At 38.0% G+C, this 10,000-nt stretch overlaps 1 protein-coding gene across 1 annotated transcript in view; it reads left to right on the top strand.

Moving 5' to 3' along the window:
• Nucleotides 1-10,000, top strand: part of LOC144960414 (uncharacterized) — a 240,165-nt gene that overhangs the window by 204,974 nt on the left and 25,191 nt on the right.

Genomic DNA, 10,000 nt, shown 5'->3' with positions numbered 1-10,000 from the left:
TGCTGTTGACCAGGGACCCCTTGTAAAGCGCTTTGAGCACGTTAAGAGGATATTGCGCTATATAAAAGCTCAATTATTTTTTTTTTTGAGTGTCATACCCCTAGACCCGACGTGCACTTATTTGCAGGTCTGATAACCCAATTCCATTATGGGCTCATTGTTTTTAATGGAAATCTAAAAAAAAAAATAATAATAATAAATAAATAAATAAATAAATAAACCGCTACATATAACTAGTCCATTACAACAATGTTAAACTAGGACCATATGTGGGTTCGGATGTCAGACCTGTATATATGTACACGTCGACTAGGCCTCATAGCCTATCAATAAGATGAGTCAACACAAGACAAGACTCGAATATTTAAAAAAAAGAAAAAAGAACAACAACAACATATAAATAAATAATAAATAAAAACTTAATAATAATAATAATAATGATGATGATAATAATAATAATAATAATAATAATAATAATAATAATAATAATAATAATAATAATAATAATAATAATAATAATTATTATTATTATTATTATAATTATAATAATAATAATAATAATAATGATGATAATAATAATAATAATAATAATAATAATAATAATAATAATAATAATAATAATAATGATAATGATAATTATAATAATAATAATAATACTAATAATAATAATGATAATAATAATAATAATAATAATAATAATAATAATAATAATAATAATAATAATAATAATAATATAATAATAATAATAATAATAATAATAATAATAATAATAATAAATAATAATAACAAAACACAACCACTCATTTCAAATCATCATCATCATCATTTGTTGTCCTATTCTTCCCGGATGTAAAGAGATTCTAAAAATAGCCACTTAGTGACGTCACGAGATAAGGCGATTGTGCGTTTATTATGAAATATTAAAAGCCGAAAAGCTTGGGTGAATATTTGATTTTTGGATTTCCCGTAATGGCTTTAAATCCTTCAATACTCCATGAAATCGACAAACGGCATTTAAAGAAATTTTTAAAAGCAAGACGTTTTAGCAATATAAGTGTGGTTATGTGGTCTTGTGGTATGACATTCACTTTCAGATCGGAAGGTCCTAGGTTCTAGCCTCGCTCGGCGCATAGTTGAGTTCTTGGAAAAGACTCTTTACTCACATTCTCAAATAGTATTGATTTTTGGATTTCCCCGTAATGGCTTTAAATCCTTCAATACTCCATGAAAACGACAAACGACATTTAAAGAAATTAAAAAAAAAAAAAGACATTTTAGCCTGATAAGTGCGGTTATGTGGTCTTGTGGTATGACATTCACTTTCAGATCGGAAGGCCCTGGGTTCGCGTCTCGCTCGGCGCATAGTTGAGTTCTTGGAAAAGACTCTTTACTCACATTCTCAAATAGTATTGATTTTTGGATTTCCCCGTAATGGCTTTAAATCCTTCAATACTCCATGAAAACGACAAACGGCATTTAAAGAAATTAAAAAAAAAAAACCATTTTAGCCTGATAAGTGCGGTTATGTGGTCTTGTGGTATGACATTCACTTTCAGATCGGAAGGTCCTGGGTTCGCGTCTCGCTCGGCGCATAGTTGAGTCCTTGGAAAAGACTCTTTACTCACATTCTCAAATAGTATTGATTTTTGGATTTCCCCGTAATGGCTTTAAATCTTTCAATACTCCGTGAAAACGACAAACGGCATTTAAAGAAATTAAAAAAAACAAAAAAACATTTTAGCCTGATAAGTGCGGTTATGTGGTCTTGTGGTATGACATTCACTTTCAGATCGGAAGGTCCTAGGTTCGAGCCTCGCTCGGCGCATAGTTGAGTTCTTGGTAACTGGACTCTTTACTCACATTCTCTCGTAATATTCAGGTGTAAAATTATGAGTACCTGGCCGTTAACAGCGTGGTCTCTTTCGGGAAAAAAATTGTATTATCGCCAAACAGGTGTCGTGTCTCAACCTTTATGTTACGTGTTGCTGTTTTTCAGGAACCCTTTGTAAAGCGCTTTGAGCATGTTAAGTGGATATTGCCCTATATAAAAGCTCAAATTTCAATAAGTGGAAAAGCCATATGAATAATAGTTTCATTTAAGTGGAATGTAGAAACTCAGAATATTGGAGGAAAGCATCCAAGACAATGTATACATATATACAGGTCTGACATCCGAACCCAATTCTGGGCCAAGTCTAACATTGTTAGAATGGAGTATATTTTGCGTCATTTTTTTTTTAGCTTTCCATTACAACAATGAGCCAATGTGCGGCTTTGTGGTCTAGTGGTATGATACCCGCTTTCGGATCGGAAGGTCCTGGGTTCGAGCCTCGCGCTCGGCACATAGTTGAGTCCTTGGAGAAGGCTCTTTACTCACATTATCTCAACTTACTCGGGTGTAAAATGAGTACCTGCCCGTTAACAGCGTTGCCTTTATCCGAAAAATTGTAATATCGCCTAACAGGCGTCATGTCCCGTCCTACATGTTAAATGTTGTTGTTGACCAGGGACCCCTTGTAAAGAGCTTTGAGCACATTTAGTGGATATTGCGCTATATAAAGGTCATTAAAAAAAAAAGGATTTAGGTTTCAGACCTGTAAATAAGTATACAATATCAATCAAAATTTCAATTAAGTGGACTTTTGAAACTAGGAATACGAGTTGTATATATATGCAGGTCTGACATCCGACCCCAATTATGGGCCTAATCTAATATTTTTGTAATGGACTGTATTTTGCGTGATTATTTGAGATATCCATAAAAACAATGAGCCCATAAGGAACTGGGTTATCAAACCTGTAAATAAGTGCATGTTGGTGGAAAACTATAGGGAATGAGATTAGCGGAAGAATAGCGTCCCTTGATTGGACGTCACCTTACAGAGAGAACGTCAATTTGGTTTTGAAGTGTCTCTAGCCGCTTTCACCGGAAGCGAGGACGAGAGACGCATGCGCACAAACAACATGACGTTCTCTCTTTAATAACGTTTCCGCCGGTGACGTCACATACTATGGGTGACGTCCAATCAAGGGACGCTACTCTTCCGATAATCTCATTCCCTATATGAATTAAAATTTCAATTAAGTGGACTTTAGAAACTCAAAATATTCGAGTGAAAGCACCCAAGAAAATACAATTGAATTGCAGTAGGTGAAAAATGACGTTATAAACTAAGCGTCGGATATAGTGACTTTGTTGACAATATCGACTAGCGTCCTATCCAAAGGATAGTAAACAATTGAAATTGAACGTTTCACGCTATAGAAACCGGGATAAATTCCGCTACATGGGCCCAATGGCTCTGAAGGACTCCTTAGAATGAACGTTGTGTATAGATAGTTCGTAGATGACGTCACTCGGGTCTTTCTTCTTCTTCTTCTTCTTCTTCTTCTTCTTCTTCTTCTTCTTCTTCTTCTTCTTCTTCTTCTTCTTCTTCTTCTTCTTCTTCTTCTTCTTCTTCTTCTTCTTCTTCTTCTTCTTCTTCTTTCTTCTTCTCTTTCTTCTTCTTCTTCTTCTTCTTCTTCTTCTTCTTCTTCTTCTTCTTCTCTTCTTCTTCTTCTTCTTCTTCTTCTTCTCTTCTTCTTCTTCTTCTTCTTCTTCTTCTTCTTCTTCTTCTTCTTCTTCTTCTTCTTCTTCTTCTTCTTCTTCTTCTTCTCTTCTTCTTCTTCTTCTTCTTCTTCTTCTTCTTCTCTCTCTCCTTCCTCCTCCTCCTCCTCCTCCTCCTCCTCCTCCTCTCCTCCTCCTCCTCCTCTTCCTTCTTCTTCTTCTTCTTTGGCCAAAAAACTCGTCCTTCAATAAATATCAATCATATTAATTGGCAAAATACTCTCAACAACAAACCTGGGACTTTATAAAGACATTTCGAAGTCCCAGGTTTGAGAGGGTTTTTTTAGCCAAACGCATACTATCTATTAACAAATGAAGAAAAGCTCGTGTAACCCTAAAGAGAAAATGGAAAAATTGGTTGAAATCAAATTGGATTCAACAGTCATGACGTCACTTCCCTCGTAATGACGTATGGTAACTTAGTAACTGGCTCTAAACTATCGGAACAATGGCGGACGCCCTTATGAAATATTTCTCCGACGAGCATAAAAGCGTATCCAGATGAAAAAAAAAACATTATAAATATGATCATGTTTTGACTTTTACACACTCTGATCACAAGAAATATGAAAAGTTCTAGCCAGCAGGAATAATAAAAAGTACAGATTTTCTTTGTTTAGAATCACGATGGCTGCCGTCACTGGGCGACGTGACATCAGATTATTGAATCCAATTGGTAAGTTTTTGTTTTGTCCGTGTTATAGGAAATTCTGAAGAGGTTTTATTATTAGGTAACCTATAGATAGAAGGAAGTTTACGTCATTCAGGTCTTTGTTCTTGTTTTTTGCCATCCGCGTTTATGAGTAATTCTCCCTAAACTGTATTAATCAGACTATAAACGTTTAAGGTTACATACGGTTTTGTGTGTTGGTCCGTTATATTTCCGGATGGCAATGTTGTGAGCTTCTTAGCCAAGCGCATACTCGTCTATAGATAGTATGAAGTTGACGTCACTCTGGTCTTTGTTATTGTTTTTGCCATCCACGTTTATGAGTAATGCTCACTGAACTGTATTAACCCGACTATAAAAGTTCATTGAAACACACATTTTTGTGTTGGTCCGTTATACTTCCGGATGGCAATGTTGTGAGTTTCTTATCCAGGCGCATACGTATCTATAGATGGTATGCGCTTGGCTAAGAAACTCACAACATTGCCATCCTGAAGTATAACGAACCATCACACAAAACTATGAGTCACCTTGAACGTTTACAGTCTGGTTAATACAGTTTAGTGAGAATTACTCATGAACGCGGATGGCAAAAAACAATAACAAAGACCTGAGTGACGTCAACTTCGAACTATCTACAGTATGGTTAATACAGTTTAGTGAGAATTATTCGTAAACATGGATAGTACAACAAAAAAAATAACAAAGACCTGAGTGATGTCAACTTCGTTCTATCTATAGTTCACTTTTGCGTGCATTGATGAAGGACAACAGGATTCAATAGTCTGATGTCACGTCGCCCGGCAACGGCGGCCATCGTGATTCTAAACAAAGAAAATCGGTACTTTTTATTCTTCATGCTGGCTAGAACTTTTCATAATATGTCTTGTGATCAGAATGTGTAAAAGTCAAAACATGATCAGATTTATAATGTTTTTTTTTTCCCCTTTGAATACACTTTTATGCTCGTAGGAGAAGTATTTCATAAGGGCGTCCGCCATTGTTCCGAGAGTTTAGAGCCAGTTACTAAGTTACCATGCGTCATTACGAGGGAAGTGACGTTACGACTGTTGAAGACTACAGGGGTATATTGTGGGTGAGGGGTTGGGGGGTGGTGGAGGGGGGGGGGGGGTGAAACAACCAAGCCAATGGTGAATTGTATAATAAATATTCATTTGTCTCGTGTCCTTTCATCTGACGGATGGTTCTTTTCAGGGATTTTGACAGCTGTAATATTAGCAAATAAAGAGGAAAATATGGAATCTTAATAAGAAAATGAAAAAAAAGATGGTTGGAATTAAAATGGTTCTAGATGTTAGTCCGTTTTATCGGGAATACTTATGTGCCGCTAATTTAATGCGGTCGAAAAATATCCACTGAACAAATCGCTTTACAAGAGGACCCTGGCGTAGCCATCGTTAACTTATAGATAGTATGCGCCTGGCTAAGAAGCTCATAACATTGCCATCCGGAAGCAAAAAGGACCAACACACAATACTGTGTGTATCCATGAACGTTTATAGTCAGGTTGATACAGTTCAGTGAGCATTACTCATAAACGCGGATGGTAAAAAACAATAACAAAGACCTGAGTGACGTCAACTAAGAACTATCTATAGCCTGACATTGACCAAATAATGACGTCAAAATGCCAGTCTTTTTGGGTTTCAGTGTCAGGCTATTATCGTAGCCATCGTTAAGTTACAGCCTAACACTGAAACTGTGGCCTTCGTAAAGTTATAGCCTGACACTGACCAAAAAATGACGTCAAAATGCCAGTCTTTTGCACAAAAGAAAACAAATCGTGAGTTGTATTCAATAGTTCAACCAATGAAATAACTTGTTTCCATGAGCTCTACTAACGACAACTCACTACGCGGTGCAAAAAACAAATAATGACGTCAAAATGCCAGTCTATGGCCACAAAAGAAAACAAATCGTGAGTTGTATTCAATAGTTCAACCACTCAAATCACTTGATTCCTTGAGCTCTACAACGACAACTCACTAGACGGTGCAAAAACAAAAATGGCGTCAAACTGCCAGTCCGAGAGGGTTCGAGTGTCAGGCTATTGTTAACGATGGCGACGACCCGAGCCAGCAACAACACTTAAATGTAGAACAAGGCACAACGCATGGTAAGCTATATCTAGATAGGATGCGCTTGGCTAAGAAGCTCATAACATTGCCATCCGGAAATATGACGGACCAACACACAAAACTAATTGTAACCTTGAACGTTTATAGTCTGGTTAATACAGTTTAGTGATTTTACGCATATACGCGGATGGCGAAAAACAATAACAAAGACCAGAGTGACGTCAACTTCATTCTTTCTATATTACATATTTTTGTTAACACCCAGGTACTCATTTTACATCTGAGTACGGTGAGAGATTGTGAATAAAGAGTCCAGCCACTCTCATGATTTTCCCCAAAACTTCACACCAAACTAACACAAAAATATATTTTATATCACTCAAACACAAAGTAAAGTTCTTGCCATACATAATTTCTTTAGCAAAACATGCTCTACAACACACTACTGTTCATTTTCTTTCAATTTTATGATGTACGTGCGGCTATGTGGTCTAGTGGTATGACACTCGCTTTCGGATCGGAAGGTCCTGGGTTCGAGCCTCGCTCGGCGTATAGTTGAGTCCTTGGAAAAGACTCTTTACTCATATTCTCTCACCATACTCAGGTGTAAAATGAGTTCCTTGCCGTTTACAGCGTTGTCTCTGTCCGAAAAAAAAAATTGTTACATCGCCTAATAGGCGTCATGTCCCGTCCTAAATGTTAAATGTCGCTGTTGGACAGGGACACCTTGTAAAACGCTTTGAGCACATTTAGTGGATATTGCCCTATATAAAAAAATCATTTTTTTTTTTACAAAAGAAATTTGAATAAGAAAACTAAATGTTGGTTGTATCGTAACGAATGTGACGATTTTCCTATAGGGAATGAGATTAGCGGAAGAGTAGCGTCCCTTGATTGGACGTCACCTTACAGAGAAAACGTCAATTTGGTTTTGAAGTGTCTCAAGCCGCTTTCACCGGAAGCGAGGACGAGAGACGCATGCGCACAACTAACATGACGTTCTCTCTCTAATAACTTTTCCGCCGGTGACGTCACAGACTATTATGGGTGACGTCCAATCAAGGGACGCTACTCTTCCGCTAATCTCATTCCCTATAGTTGGTAAGGAAGGGGTTAAGTAGGGTTTTGGACCTCCAACAATTTCACAAATGAATCATATCAAACATGGCGGGGAGTTCGTCCCGAAACTTGTACAAATACTCGACGTTAATTAATTATATTAGTAGTTATTATTTCGTAGTCCTGACCACTGGCAACTGACCACTGGCCGCTCGGACGGACGGACGGACGGGGGCAAATATTCTGGCCAAATATTTATGCAGGGAAGTCACTTTGATTAAACTTAATGCAAGGGCAGCGTGACTCAGCGGTACAATCTTTGCTTCGTACCCGGAAGGTACCGAGTTCGAATCACCCACAGCTAGCTGAGTTGTGTGGCCTTGAGCTAGTCAGCTCTCCCTAACTCAATAGGATTCAACAGTGGTAACGTCACTTCCTTCCTAATGACGCATGGTAACTTAGTAACACTGGCTCTTAACTATCGGAACAATGGCGGACGCCCGTATGAAATATTTCTCCGGCGAACATAAAAGCGTATCCAGAGGGGAAAAAAACATAAATTTGATCATGTTTTGACTTTTACACATTCTGATCACAAGACATATGAAAAGTTCTAGCCAGCTTGAAGAATTAAAAGTAATGATTTTCTTTGTTTAGAACCAAGATGGCCGCCGTTGCCGGGCGACGTGACATCAGACTACTGAATCCAATTTGCGGCCTGGTTTAGCATTGTTGTACTGGACAATATTTGGCGTTGTTTGATATTATTTCCGGAGGATCCGATAGCTCAGTTGGTAGAGCACTCGCTTCATACGCAAAGTGACCAAGATCGATTTCGTGTGCAGTCGAGATTTTATTTTCTGACCCCCCTGTCTGTTAGATTTGGCGTAAAGTACTTTGCGATAGACTAACGTCCAATCTAAAAGATAGTAAGCAATTGATATTGTCCGTTTCACAATATATAGAAACAGAGATTAAACCCCCGCTCCATGGGCCAAATGGCTCTGAATGACTACTTTTTTTTAAGGGTTAAGGAGATATTTTCCATTACAACAATGAGCCCATAAGAATTTGGGTGCTCAGAACTGTAAAGACATGAACGTTGGTTTAGGGTGTGAGGCTACGAGCATGTAAATATGGGGAGTTTCTAATGTCACTATCGGGTTATCCCGTTCTGGCGAGCGCAAAAATAGTCACACAAACACACACAAACACACACAAACACTATCTCTCTCTCTTCTCTCTCGTTCTCTCTCTCTCTCTCCCTCTCTCTCTCTCTCTCTCTCTCTTTGATCTTTGATTATTTAAATGCTGATGGCATTGAATAAACTTTTAATTATCAAAGGACATAAACGAATATGTTCTTTACCCTCCCACCCCCCTTCTCTATCTATACCTCTCTCTCTCTCTTTCTTTCTTTTTTTTTTCTTCCTCTCTCTCTCTCACTCTCTCTCTCTCTCTCTCTCTCTCTCTCTCTCCATATATATATATATATATATATATATATATTCTTCATTCCTCTCTCACCCTCTCTCTCTCTCACTCTCTCTCTCTCTCTCCCTTTCTCCCTCTCTCCCTATCCATCATTCTATCTATCATTCTATCTATCATTCTATCTATATATCTACCTATCTCTCTCTATCTCTCTCCCTTCCCCCCCTCTCTCTCTCTCTCTCTCTCTCTCTCTCTCTCTCTCTCTCTCTCTCTCTCATAATGATACATAGTAACTTTGTAACTGGCTCTAAACTATCGGAACAATGGCGGACGCCCTTATGAAATATTTCTCCTACGAGCATAAAAGCGTATCCAGAAGAAGAAAAAAAAGATCATGTTTTTACTTTTACACAGTCTGATCACAAGACATATGAAAAGTTCTAGCCAGCATGAATAATAAAAGTACCGATTTTCTTTGTTTAGAACCACTATTGCCGCCGTTGCTGGACGACGTGACATCAGACTATTGAATCTAATTGATACCGCGATAAACTCTGGCTCGATGGGCCTTATATTTTATCAGAAAAAAAAATATTAAAACAAACCTAAATACCCCCCTCCCCCTTTTCTTCCTTTTTGTGTGTCCTCTGCACATTGCTGTCTGCTGCCATATTTTGTAATGTTTTGTCCATCATGTTGGGAGTCTATCGGAAATACGTGAAGCCATGGAACTGCTCTATATAGGGAATGAGATTAGCGGAAGAGTAGCGTCCCTTGATTGGACGTCACCCATAGTCTGTGACATCACCGGCGGAAAAGTTATTAGAGAGAACGTCATGTTGGTTGTGCGTATGCGTCTCTCGTCCTCGCTTCCGGTGAAAGCGGCTTGAGACACTTCAAACCCAAATTGACGTTCTGTAAGGTGACGTCCAATCAAGGGACGCTACTCTTCCGCTAATCTCATTCCCTATGAATGCTTATATCTATTTAATCACCGAGAGAAAATGAATCAAAACAAATTTATATGACCTCCAATTCTGTATGTCCTCAGCATTGCTGTCCGATGCCATACATAGTAACGTTTTGTCTGTACATCATATTGGAAATCTATCGGAAATACGTGATACAATG

Source organism: Berghia stephanieae, chromosome 15 (genome assembly GCF_034508935.2).
Source record: "Berghia stephanieae isolate SIO BIC M18660-M18661 chromosome 15, UCSD_Bste_1.3, whole genome shotgun sequence".
In the NCBI taxonomy this organism is placed as follows: domain Eukaryota; kingdom Metazoa; phylum Mollusca; class Gastropoda; order Nudibranchia; family Aeolidiidae; genus Berghia; species Berghia stephanieae.
This window is presented reverse-complemented; position numbering and strand designations above follow the sequence as displayed.